Raw genomic sequence first — 14,722 nt, forward strand, 5'->3', positions numbered from 1 at the left:
AAAGCTGAAATATCCAAAAACAATGGCATGAACTTGGGAATGGATGTGGGTTCTTGACCTCAAGTCAGATAGGTCACGAATGTGCCCAGAGTCCTGGAAAATCCAGCAGCACTCTTCTGCATTGTGTGGTGACCCTGTTCCCTGGGGAAGGGCAGTATTAAGCTGCACTAGGGTAAAACTACTTTGCAGAGCCTAGAGTTGAATGCTTTTCCTATGCTATTCACTGCTGCATGGGGCATTTGGAACTCTGCTTCTGCAGTCAGCCAAAGGCCACTCCAGATAAAAGTGGGAGCTGTGAGGGCAGGGCTGGAAAATCCAAGACCAGGAGCCAAGGCCTCCACCCATAGCAGCCACCCAGCCCTAAGGGCTTGCTGCTTCTTCACCTTCCTTTTTGAGGCCATGTAGCTCTCTGCTTCATGTTCCTCACCTTTCTAGGAGTCCAGAAAGAGAATGGCAGTGAAAACAAAAATAGGGAGAAGGAATCGAGTGACAGCTTCACTCCTCCACAAAAGCCAGGGATTGTGCAATATGGTAGAAAAAACACTGACTCAATAGCTTTCTCTGGTTATTACCTGGATGACCTCTGACAAGTCACTCTTCCTTGGTATCATCATCAGTACAAGAGAATTATGTGAGACAACTAGTATGAAATTATGGCAACCATAGAAAGCAATAGCAATTTCTTACCTACAAATAGGCTAGTTCAAACACTGTTCTTCAGTCCTAAGTGGCACTTAGGAGTGATTACGGCTCTAGTTGCTGGTGATGGGCAGTCAGTGGCCTTTTGCTCTGGCTCCCGTTTGCTTCCATGAAGATTCTTAAGAACAAGTTCATCTGTACTCAGATTTGTGGGTGCAGCCAGAGCACGATCAGCAAGGGGAGCTCTCATCCAGGCTGGACATCCACCACACCTGCTCAGACCCTCTTCTGTCCACATCATACACACATAGTCTCACACCCACACTCCTCTGAGAAATGTATACAGTGTGATAATAAAGGAATGACTAATTTTTCAACAAGTGCAGTATAATGTTGAGCCAGAAGTTGAGATTCTGGAGCTAGATTTCCAGGTTTAGAAATCCTGACTCTGTAGCTTACTCATACAAAGGCACATAACATAACCTCTTATAGCATCGTCGTAAGGATTCGATAAATTAATACACACAATATACTTAAAACAGTATCTGGCACAGTTGGTGTTTAATAATATTAGCTAATATTTTTATTATTACTAGTATTTTTGTGCATTAAATGAGCACAATTGTGTTCATAGGATCAATAAAAAGCAGAAAGTGTTTTGTGTGCTAGGTGCTGTAAATACATGATTTCATTAAATCCTTACCTTGACCTTGGCTCAGCGCTATTACTCTGAGTCTGATACTCAGAGAGGTTAAGTAACATATCCCAGTGCTGAAAATGGGGAGCTGAAATTCAAAGCCAGGTCCTTCTGGGTCCAAATCCCCTCAATGCCATGTTTGCCTTCCCCTGGCAAACTGCTGCCATTACTCAAGATTCCTCTTGGGAATTTCCTTCAGAGCTTGATGACCTTGTTTAGAATTTCTGTAGCACTGGCAAAACTTCTTTTGAAAAATAGGTTATTGGAAATTTCAAAAGTCGTTTTTTGTCAAGGTGAATAATCCAACTGTGTATTAATGTTTGAGTCTAAAAATAAGATGTGATTGATGTCCTCGGTGGCTGGCAAACCAGCTCTGGAGACAATTAAAAAAAAAAAAAGGAAAGTTCTGAAGTGGTTTTGAAAAATTCAATACCAAAGGAAAACTGCATTTCCAACCCTCATTTGGTTACATTGGTTCCGATGTGCTTTTGTACATAGGGTTTATGACAGGTTGGTTGTTACTCTTTGTGAAAGACCATAGAGTAAGACTGTCATAGCGTAATTGAGTAAGGTTTGGGGCTTGTGGTAGGATATGGGCGTCACTGGCTCTTTGCCTGTCTTTCCACAGAGATGTCCTCCTCCATGGTTTCTGGAATATTCTTCTGTCTCCAGGTTCTACAAGGCCCAGGGCCATTTTGGAGAACGACATGATAGGGGAAGAGAAAGGACATGTGCTAGGTGATTGACACACGTTATTTCATTTACAACTTACAACAGCCTGTTTCAATGTTAGGAAACTGAGGCTAGGAATGGCTCAATAACCTGCTCCAGGTCACAGAGCTGTTCAAACAGAGCAGAGACAAAGCTGGCCCATGTCTCCAGATTCCCCTTCATCCCCGTCTTGCTGGAGCAACGCCCCAGCCACACCAGGCCAAAGCTCCTCCACGCGGGTGCCTTTAAAGGAACCTAGATTCGGAGGCAGAGCCATGTACACAGGGATGTAATTAAGTAATTACTGAAGCTATTCAGGGCAGGGCCAGGCCTTCTGGCCCATTTGTTCCTGACTCTAGAAACACCTAAGGTACCAAAGGATCATCCCCTTTCTGGAAGTGGTTTACTCAGAAGCCTGTGCTCCAATGAGATGGTTCGCTCGGCCACCACCTCCAGCAGCTAGGGCCCCTGCTTTGGAGGCTCTGTCCCCACACGCCACTCCTGAAGGAGTAGCTGCCTTTGAGAAGATATTAGTTGCACATGCCCTTGACAGGGTAGGACATGTTAACTTCAAACTCAGCCAAATTTGCAGATTACGCAGGGAACAATCACCTTCTTAGGTTCTATGTTTATCTTTTATTTTCCCCAGATGAATAGTCTACAGAGAAATGGGGAAATGGGTGTGTGGGGGAGGGAGATACAGAAACAAGGTAGGCAAGCTTGTTCTTTAATTGGAGAAATCACAATTACTCCAAGGAAAAATAGTTGTAGACAAGAATAAATGTTTGAAAAATGAAGCTCTCCAAACCACGGTAACCATTAACACTTTTTCCTCTATCCACAAAACCTCCAGATTCTGGACTTGTTCCATTCTACTGGTTCTCTTCACATTGTACCTATTATAATTCAGCTGTGAAAAGAAGGGCTTTGAAGTCCTGTTAATATGTAACTTCAGGAAAATTCAAGGTAAAGAAAAAAATTAAACTCCTAAACTGCTTTGGGGAACTTGGCTCTCTAAGGAGACACTATTTTAAAACCAAAAACAAGCCAGAGATTACCAAGATTAGGTTTCACTCTTGGCTTCCCAAATCTTGATCCCTAATCCATTAGAGCTAACTTTGTATTATCCTTCTTCTGTACAATTTGGGGCTTGGGTGGGTTGGTTTCTCTAGACAGAGGAAGAGTCAAGAGATGGTCAGGGGAAAGGTGTAGGGGACTCGTTTCACAAAGCTGCCAAAAATAAATTCAGGCCTGTAACAGCAGGTATGATACAAACTTGCGCCTACACGTAGAGTAATCATCTGCATGGGAAGTGGCTTATAGAGAGGATGACATTTAGATTTTGGCATCTCAGCAGTTATACTTTTGTTCTTGGAAAACTGCCCAAAGTACCCAAGTCATGCACAATGGCTTGCTTGCCATTCTAGTCATTTTGAGGGTGGGGGGACACTTTCCCTCTTAATCATGCAATACCAGAGGCCTACTTTCTGATCTGAAAGCAGCAAAACGGCTTGCCCTCCAAATATGTGAGTCAATAACAACAGCACCAACTTCTTGACACAGTATCCTTATTTAAATTCCAAATCCCAGCCTGCGGCAGATCACGTTTAACAAATTTTAAACCTCTTAAAATGAAGCCTGAAACAGAAATTCAATAGGCTCTTAATTGCATTTGCCTCAGAGGTAACAGCTAACAGTGCTCTGCCTTCACACGGCTCCAGTTAAAGCTGGTTCAGGCTGCAGCTCAGTCGTTTGTGATTCTGGGCCGAGGCGGAATTGCGGGTCAGCATGGTGTTGCTGTGAGAATGCTTTGTAGATATGATTAAAGTCCACCATCGGTTGATTCAAATAAGGGAGATTATAGTAGACCATCTGGGTGGGCCTGATTCAATCAGTCCAAAGGCCTTCAGAGCAGAGCTGATGAAGAAGAAATTCTATTTGTGGATAACAATTTCAGCTTGTGCCCAAGAGTTCCACCCTGCCCTTCCTGACAGCTGCCCTATAGATTTTGGAATTGCCTACCAACTCCTCAAATCACATAAGCCAATTACTTGCAATAAATCCCTTAATATATTTCTTCTGCTGATTCTGCTTCTCTGGGTGAACCCTGACTGATACAGATATGAAGCCTGGATTCTCCTGCAGGATGGAAGGATTTGTTGCTTCAGCTACTGGGATTGCTGTGACTGAAAAGAGTCATCCTGTCCAAGGTCATATTCCCTTCCCAGCGAAGCTTGTATCCAATTATTGGTTGCTGTGAGGGTATAAAGGCCTGGCCCCCTCACCTCCCATCTGAATAGCTGTGAAGCACCACCTCAGATTTAGAGCTCACCATAAGCTTGACCGAGGCCCTCACAGCTCAACTTCTCCCTTCCTTGCCTTCCCTTATGTAGGCTTTGATTCCAAGAGCACTGTTCAATAAATCTGTCTGTGAATCCCTGTCTGCTTCCCAGGAAACTCCACCTGCTCCAGGGACCTTGCCCATGATGTTCCTCTCAATTTCCTACATCTTTAACCTTCCCTTTGTACTCTTGTCTTTCCCCTCAGCATATATCGGTGCTCAAGGCTCCCCCATGTTTAAAACAAATGCAACCAAAAAACATTATAACCTCTCCTAAATTCAATGTCATCTCATGTTATGGCTGTTGTCCCGCCATCCACCCACACATCCAAATTTCTAGTACTACTAGGCTTCCACTACTAGGCTGACACTGTCTCCGCTTTGCCTCCCATTCATTCCTTGATACAACACAATTTGGCTTCAGCCACCATCACTCCACTGAAGTTCCACTGCTGATTTAGTCAAGGTTCTCTAGGGAAACAGAACCAACAGGAGATGTCTGTGAATAGTACCAGATATTATAAAAGTGTCTCATGCAACTGTGGTGATGCACAATCCAAATTCCATAGGGCAGTGTCCTAGTTTGCTAATGCTGCAGAATGCAAAACACCAGAGATGGATTGGCTTTTATAAAACGGGGGTTTATTTCACTACACAATTACAGTCTTAAGGCCACAAAGCGTCCAAGGTAACACATCAGCAATCGGGTACCCTCACAGGAGGATGGCCAATGGCCTCCGGAAAACCTCTGTTAGCTAGGAAGGCAGCTGGCAACTGCTCCAAAGCTCCAGCCTCAAAACGGCTTTCTCCCAGGACATTCCTCTCTAGCAAGCTTGCTCCTCTTCAAAACATCACTCCCAGCTGCACTCACTTTCCTCTTTGAGTCAGCTCATTTATATAGCTCCACCGATCAAGGCCCACCCCGAATGGGTGGGGCCACGCCTCCATGGGAACATCTCATCAAAATTATCACCGACAGCTGGGTGGGGCACACTCCAAGCAAATCCAACCGGCACCCAAAACGTCTGCCCCACACAAGACCACAAAGATAATGGCATTTGGGGGACACAATACATTCAAACTGGCACAGGCAGGCTGCAAGCTGGCAACTCTGATGAAGGTTTTCAATGAATTTCCAGGAGAAGCTAGCTGACTGAAGTAGAGATGAAGGGTCTCTCTGATTCTCTCCTCTGATTGCTAATGTCATCACTCCTCCTTTTAAAGCCTTCAACTGATTGGATTAAATGTCTCTTGTTGTGAAACATACTCCCCTCAGTTGATTGTAGATGTAATCAGCCGTAAATGCAATCAACTTACTGATAATTTAAATCCACGAAATGTCTTTGCAGTAACAGGCCAGTGCTTGCCTGACCAGACAACTGGGCACAATTACCTGGCCAAGCTGACACATGAACCTAACCATCACAACTACTAAGGTCATGAGTGACTGCATATTTATCAGAATCCCATGAGAACTCTTCAGCCCTCCCCATATGTGGTTTGGCAGTTGAAAGTGTGACTGTTTTCCTCCTTTTTGAAACTATTGCCCTGCTCCAACAGCCTCCATGATCCTCTTCTGCCCTGGATTTCCATGAATCTCTCTGGTTACTCCTTTTCAGTCTTCTTCATGGACTCCGTTTAACAGCTGTTGAAGCCTCTTCTCATTCAACACTTCTTTTAGGGCAATTTGACCATGCCCATAGCTTCAACTATCATTTATGTGCTGATGATTTCCCAAATCCATGTTTCTAACCCCTACATCTGTCCTGGGCTCTAAACTCTACATTTTCAACTATTGAACATTTTCCTCTACCTTGTTTAACACTGATCGCACTCCCACTCCCACTCACACACATGCTCCTCCTTTCTAAACTCGTAGTACCACACCATTCTGCCAATCAGCCAAACCTAGGATCATCCTCAACTCTTCTCTACCACCCTCCTTCTCTCTCTGTCTTCCCACACAGCCAACTGGTCACCAGGCCTTGTGGTTTCTTCCTGTTTAACAGTGTATTCTAAAGAGTAGCCCTTCTTCTCCTATCTTACTATTTTCTTTCAGATCTTCACTATCTCACGTATTTCACAGAATGATGAACAGTACCACCCTTAGAGCTGAGCAACCTGGACTCCACAGTTAGAGGGCCCTGCTTCATCCTTTATTTGGTCAAATCCCTAACTGTGAGGCAAGGAATCCATGGGGACAAAGGGACATTGCTACCAGGGGCCCACACACTCCATATTTTAGTACCCAGGACTGTAGATTTCCTGTCCAAATGGCCCAAGCCTACTTCCAGAGCCTGTGAAGTTCTCTCTCCTGGGTCCATCCTCTCAAGAGTATATCTTCATCACTGGTGTACATACCCCTAAACATGGGGATGAACAAGAAGTGGCTCTTTTCATGGAGGGAGGGATGTGGATGGAGGTTGGACATACAGACTGGATTGTCCACATACAAACCTGCAAAATTCCTTGTGGTGCCGGAAGGAGCTAGGCTGTTGGAAGGGGTGAACTCTGGGCCTAGAAGCCTCTGATTGTTCTCTTTCCCCCAGACCCAAAAATGCTGGGGGAAGAGTGTTGATTATGGAGTGTCTAATAGATGCCAAGTACCAAGCTAAATGATGGGGAAATGGAAGATGAACTGGACACACTGCCCTCAAGAAGAATCACTGCTGCTCAGAAACAGACAAGAAGGAAAACCATTATGAAACTACATGAAGGCTGTTTTAATGAAAGCATGCTTACAGAGTTGTGTGAGCAGTGAGAAGCAAGAGTCAAGCTCTGCCAGGTAACATGGGAAACCTTCCCACTTATGATAACATTTGAACTGAAACTTAGAGCTTGAGAATAAGTTTGCCAAGCTCAAGGAAGCCTTTGTAAGCAAAGAAAACAGCAAGTGTACAAGGATTCATGGGTAGCTGAGTGAGTGGGAGCATGGGGAGATGTGGCTAGAAAGGTAGCTGGCACTGTCATGACAGACCTTGTGCCTCTTGCCAAGGAGCTTGTACTTTATCCCAAGGACAGTGGGATTTAAAGCAGGAAGTGACATGATCTTCAGCCATTATTTCTTCTAATATTCTTTCTGCTCCTGTCTCTCTTTTTTCTCTGTCTGGGATTCCCATAATATGCATATTGGTATGATTTCCTGTCAACATTCTTCACTCCAAGGGAGAAGCTGCTCCCCCAAACTCCAGTCATTGGTTGATGTCCTGCTCCAAACCCAGGAGACCCCTTGAAATAACAATGCTGCCATTTGCCCACTGACCAGCCAGACCCTGCTATTGCCCCCCCCACCCCATATCAACCCCTCCTTGGAGGCTGACATTGTCATCCATGCAACTGAGTTTTTTACATCCTTTGGATATAATGTTTGGTTATTGTTTACCTAAAAAGTTGTCTTAACTCCTAATCTCAAGTTCTGCTTATTTCCAACTTATTACCATCTCCAAACTGACCAGCAAAGGAGATTAAACACATGGTGTATGACCTATAACTAAGGTGAACATATAATTTGTCATCCAAATCATTATACTTTTGAGCCCAAAAGGGCACAGTAAGAGTTATTTGGATTTGCGGTCACCCAACACAGAGGCCAAAGAGCATTGGTCATTTCTTTGGGTGAAACAGAAGTGAGACCAGGAAAGAAACTTCCTTCTTTGTCCCATTATTGGCCGCCATGAGCTGTGGTTATGTCGCCTTCAGCTGTAGACATGTCTATCCCAATTTTAGTTTGTTCTCATCAGCTCAGTCTGTTGTTGTGGTTCACCCAGACAAGCATCCCATCACCAAAAGGGAGAAAAAAGAAATGTGTTCCACTTCCTGGAATGCCCAAGGCAAGGAGTAGCTCCTGGCTGCCCTGCCACGGAGCTCTGCTTCACAGGGTACCAATGCGGTATGTGGGTGGGAGGGGAGGCAGCTATATTTTGCGGGTCGTTGTCATTCTTATTTGACAACTGTTTGGGGTTTTAGAAACTCTTGGCATCGGGTTATAACACTCCACCCACCTACTCTTGGTAACCACCATTTGTCCTCCCTATAAGAAGTGCCAACTCTGAGATGAGGCAAGGCCATGCTCAGCAGCCCTGGCTGGCTTCTGCTTTGGCACTTGAAGGGCCTTCTCTTGATCTGGTCAGACCCAGAGCTTCCTGTGGTCCTCGGAATCAAACACTTGTGAGGGGTTTCGGTGTCAGCATGCCAACTCCCCAGAGACTGGCAATAGAAATAAGAACTTCCTTCTGCTTTTAAAAAGTATATTGAATGTTGAAATGATCTTTAGTCATGTGAATTATTGTGAGAACCAGTGGATTTGCATAAGAGAGACTGAACACATTTCTTCTGGCATTTGATAGTGTATTGCCCTTTGATTTCACCATCACATATGGCCTTGAGCCAGCCCACCACATGAATCTCCTATGAGTAAGGGTGAAAGAGAAAAAATAACCAGGCTCCTTTTGACCTATAAGCATGACAAAGATTGTGGAGGAAGGGGTACAAAAGTGATCACTGAGGGGCTCAAAAATATCCTTTAATGAGTTCCCCTGTATTTTTGCCTCTGCCTCAACATGGAGAATTATCTGTATTTTTTGGTTAACTCTTCCTACATGCAGTAATCACTGGTCTCCTGCTGTGTGCCAGCAGTTTCCAACCCACATAATTACCCTACGAACAGGCACTATTGCCCTAATCATTATAAACTTGGGCTCTCAAGCACAGAGATCTTCAAACAGTTCCCCAAGGTCACACAATGATTAAGTGGTGAGGCAGAGTCAGGATTCAGAGCCAGGTCTCTTGGCTTTGAAAGCTGTGCCTTCAATGCTGCACAATATTCCTCCCAAAGTTATGCGACGGACTTCCGGCACTACACAAAAATACAGCTCTTCATACAGTCCCTCCGTTATAATAAATGTCATTCCAGACAGAATAGACAAGGATAAAATCTCTAACTCCACCCTTTTAAAAAAATGTGCATTTCTTTACTCTGGCAGCAGGGATCACGGAGAAAGTGGAAGTGTCCAAACTGAATCATAGAGATGTGATAGAATAAGTAAAAGACACCCCAAATCTTCTTGTTTTTATGATTTTATTTTATCACTTGATTATTATTGGGTTTCTTGGGACCCCAAACATGCTTAATTTTTATCCCAGAAATTTCAGGAAAGTTTTATTCAGGAAAATGGCCTCAGAATGCATTTAACAGAATGAAAAATTTCAATTCATCATCCAAATTTCTCCATTTACTTCAAAAACAAATCTTACTTTAGGCAAAGTTGATATATAGGTGTTTGACATTACAGAAATCATAAAACAAAGTGTTAAGTCTGGAGTCGGGAACTTTCCCTACAGAATACACCTGCTTTATATAATTACCCTGTGTTAACGTGAGATCGTGCAGCCCTGAAATGCTATAAATAGCTTGTCCAGAGGGAAATGTGGGAAGCAGTGCTCAGAGCTACTGCAGCATGGTCAAAAATCCTTAAAAGTTTGGTGAAAGGAAAGAGAAAGGGGAAGAAAGAGAGGGGGATAGCCTTGGGAAGGAGATTCCAGGAGATTCCAGGAGATTTCCCGGCTTTCCCCTCCCTGGGCCAGCCCAGGTCACTTGGCCAGTTCCTGCCAAAAGTTTTCAACCCAGTGAATTGAGAAAAGGACTTTTCAGTTCTAGTCTGTGGGAATGTGGCCCTGATTTTATAACTGTAGTCAGTAGAACAAAGGGATTGGCTTTTTGAAAATTTGCTTTTCAGATACCATTACTGCAAAGCACCTATTTAAATGGCTCACCAGTGGAGCTCCTAAAACTTTGTTTTTTGTTTGTTTTTGTTTGTTTGTTTGTTTTTATTAAACAATGGCTTCTTGGTGAACAATGCACCCAAACTCTCTCCCATAACTGGAACCAAGGTCAGCACCCTCTGTGTTTGGAACACAAAGCCCTGGTTGAAGACTGCTGTTCCAATTCTCCATGGACAGTGGCCCATTGACAGAAAGTATTGGCCAAGAGTAGGAAGTATGGCAGAGGGTCAGGGTTCAAATCCTACTTCACCCCATGAGCAGATTACTTAAACTCTCTAAACCTTCATTTCCCCATCTGTAAAACGAAGATGTTAATTGTACTAATATTTGATTTGCTGGGAGGATTAAGTGGAAAAAAAAATGCATGTAAAGTACCTGGCATGGGGAAAGTAATAACCATATTTTTGACTCAGAAAAATACTAAACAGAAGACTTCTACTGTCTGCTGAGTGAATGTGGTAGTGCATGAGGCAGACTCCAAAGAGATCTGATTGGTTTTGTTGCTTGTCTCTTTCTCTACCTTCTCACAGAAAAGCAGTCACTACTAATGCACATGCTTGAAAGAAGCTGGCACAGGAGAACTCCAGCCATGACTGAGCAGGAAGCTACAAACAGCTCTCCCTGTGCATTCTGCTAAACTCAAGCTTTGACCAGGACAATAGCTCCACCCACTACTTGTCACCTCCTCAGAAGAACACATCTTTTTCTAAGTAATCTGCCAGCTAAACTATAAACCCAGGGCCTTTTTCTTAAAACATACAGATTTTTATGACTATTAAAAAAATATCTAAGATCTGTAAATGCAATTATTTATACCCTTGTAACAGTGTGTGCCAGATGAACACAAAGACTGCTGGTTTTGTTTGTTTTACTCTTACTGGGACACCCAGTGTTGTTGCTTTCAGTTGTTAGCAACTAGTTATTTTACAAATAACCAGTTATTAGAATTGAACCTGTTTGGTTTATTTTACACAAACACACACACATACACACACATGCATACACAAAAGTTGTATATGTAAATGAAATCTGAATGTCCCCTCCATGGGTAAACATGAGGAGCTGTTGCAGTTGGAATATTTGTTTTGATGGCAAAGTTATAGTTGTGTGATCTGGGGCAGAATATTTAGCTTCTCTGGATCTCAGATTTCTGAAATATAAAGAAGTAGACATAATCAGGCCCACAGATGTGTTTTATTTGGCCAATGGTGTTTTCAAAATATGTGAATGTGAATGACTTTTCTGAGTGTTCACTTTCCAGTTCCCACAGTCTGAACCGCCCCTAATATCATCCAGCTGACTTGCTTTTCCCATTTGTTTCACTTGCTGTGCACCTGAAAGCATTTGGGTTTGCAGACTCTGGATGAAATGAGGCAGAGGGCTTCCTCTAGCTAAGAGAAGAATCTGCTACACTGATTCTTATTGAGTTGCTGACTTGTTTAATCTGTTTGTCAGGAGAGTAAATAAACCCTTATTTGTCTACTGTCAGGCTTGTGGATTTATTAGGAACAACTGAAGCATGGCTCAGACAGAAAAAAAAAAAAATCATCACACTCTGATAGGAAATTGAAGTTAAGTCTCTTCACAAATATTTTTGCAGATCCCTGTTCTGTAACTCTAGATTCTCATCTGCAAGGTAGTGCATATTTCAGATAGGCAACAACTGCCTCTCCTTTTATAGATTATGTATCTGAAACTATCCCCAGAGTTACTGCTTGTCTTTCTTCCTTTGTCTTTGGCTCTCTTATTAAAGATATTGGGCATATACCCCTGACAATTTAAGCCCTGAATGTGACAAATAGAGATTTAAGTTTTAGGATTAAACCATCATGATCCCACAAAGGGATAAACTGAATTTCAGCTGGTTTGGGGTTGGAGCCAAAAGAAATTGAGTCAGACCCTCTTCTCAAGTAAAGGCTCATGGGCTCCAGCTAGACCTGAGCAGGGTAGAGAGGCCTCCAGGTGAAGAGACTTTAGTTAAAGAACTCATTGCCCCTCTTGCTGAGCCGAGATTAGTGGCTCTACCCTCCAAAAGTACATATTTTATTGACCCAATTGAAATTCCATGCTGAGAAGCACCATCTTTCTCACTTTGGTCTCAGAAGCTATACATTTGAAGCAATGAGTTCAAGTTTGCTCTCGTCACTGAACTTCTTTAAAATTAGGGACAAGCACCTCAACTTTCTTGGCTCAAATCTCATTCACCGCCCAGAACTGATAATGGCCTGGATTCGTGCACAGGATCACTGGAGGATCTTATTACAATGCCAATTCCTATTCCGTGGGTGCGAAGTGGAGCCTGAGATTCTGCATCTTGATTGCTTTCAGCTGATGCCGATGCTCCCGGTCCACGGACCAGATTTTGAGGAGCAAGAACATAGAGAGCTTTGTGCATTTCAATTAAATATTTATTTGCCTCTAAATGCCAAATTCTGTGCTAAGTGCTGGGAATAGAAAGATATATGAGATGCAGTCACTTTCCTCAAAAAGCTCACCACCTAAAGGAAGAGGCAGATACATGAATATCTAACCATAATTTACACAGTAATTTCTGTTACAATATGAACTATCCCTTGAGAGTCAAAGAAGAGAGTGAGAAATTGAATTATAATTTACAATCAATGTACATATACTCCTCTCTCTGGATTTTTTTTTTTAATTCTGTGTATGCTCCAAGATGAAAAACAGACCTATAACATAGTACCCAGATTACACCTCCCTTAAATTGATAGATTCAAGGGCTTAAGCTTTGGACAAATTGCATATAAGCAGAAGCTTTCATTATTGCTCAAGTATAATTTTTAAAAAGGTGACAACATGACTCTTGTACAAACATAAAATGAACATGTGTCAAATACTTCATCCAACTAACACTGATTCAAAGAGCATTTGAGAAGCTACGTATTTATAGTCAATGTTAAGATAGCTGGGTTAGATACAAAACTGAGTAATGTCCAACAAGGCCATAAACTGAGTTTTTGGGCTATCTTTTCTATCGGACAGACATTATTTGCATCTATGCCAGATAAATATCTACCAGGTTGCATCTACTCCTTGAGAGTTGCAAAATAGCCGAGACAATAAAAAGTAAAGCCCTACACTGAATAAACATTTGATCATCTCTTTTGCCTATTTTCAAGTTTCAGACAATTTTCCTGATTGTACACTCAGCACTCAGAAAATTATCCTGAGAAAGGAGAGGACCCCTCACCCCCACCCACACACATAGCTTTACCTCAACCACCTGTAAAGGTGGTACTCCTCTACTTTTCCTGATTGCATCTCATTCCCAGATAAATCATCTACAGTAATAGATGTCCTTCATTGAGGCACTAGGCTATGTTTTAAGTACATTATCTTTCTCAAACATCACAGCAGCCCTCAAAGTAAGTGACTTGCCCAAAGACACTCAACCAGTGGCAGAGCCAGACTTCAAACACAACAATAGTATTACAAACACAGTAAGTATTTAATGAACAAATGTGAGAAGATAATGCTGGACAAGAGTAGGTTGTTTTTGTGACAAATGTGACTTGAAAGCTTTTTGTCACAGTAGCTATAGTTTCCAGCATTAGAATCAGTCCACTAGGTAAAGGCTTTGTTTTCATATCCATGTTAGAGAGAAAAGAATAGTTGATAAAGTGAGTGGGGAAGCATGGAGCAAGCAAGGCCCTACTGGACAGGCCCCAGAACCTTCTGCTGCAGGGGGACCTGGTTTAACAGGTGTTCAGTATAGGGCCTGGATCAGCAGGAGTCTCGGCAGGGCTGGGGCGGGGTCTGCCTGCACATCCCTCCACTTCCAGCTGTTCCCTGGCTCCTGGCAGGGTCCCTGGTCCAGCCCTGCTGCTACCACCAAACCCATTTCTCAGGGCTGGGATGAATAATCTAAGCAAGAATGATGCTGTCTTCAAGGGACGCACTGTCTGGTCACTACCCAGCCACCCCCTCAGGTCCATGCCCCCAAGGCCCTATCACACAGGCTGTTCTGCTCTGAGAGTGGGTAAAGATAAATCCTAAAAGATGGACAAATCCTGGGAAGGCAGATTTCAGGATGTGCCGGTTTGGATGTATTATGTCCCCCAAAACGCCATGTTCTTTCATGCAGTCTTGTGGGGGCAGACGTATTAGTGTTGATTGGGTTGGAATCCTTTGATTGAGGGTTTCCATGGAGATATGAGTCAATCAACTATGGGTGAACCGGTTGATTGAATTATTTCCATGGAGGTATGGACTCTGCCCATTCAGGGTAGGTCTTGATTTCACTGGAGCCCTATAAAAGAGCTCTCAGAGCAGCTGAGAGTGACATTTTGGAGAGCTGCAGCAGTTTAGAGAGACATTTTGGAGACGGCCTTTGAAAGCAGTCTTTTGCTGACACTTTGGAGATGCTAGCCCAGTGTCTGAGAAGCTAAGAGAGGACAAAATGCCCCAAAAGCAACATTTTGAAGAATGTGCTGGAGCTGAGAGAGGAGCTGGAACTCAACCCAGGATCAGCAGATGCCAGCCACGTGCCTTCCCAGCTAACAGAGGTTTTCTGGACACTATTGGTCTTCCTT

This window comes from Choloepus didactylus, chromosome 11, assembly GCF_015220235.1.
Source record: "Choloepus didactylus isolate mChoDid1 chromosome 11, mChoDid1.pri, whole genome shotgun sequence".
NCBI lineage: Eukaryota > Metazoa > Chordata > Mammalia > Pilosa > Megalonychidae > Choloepus > Choloepus didactylus.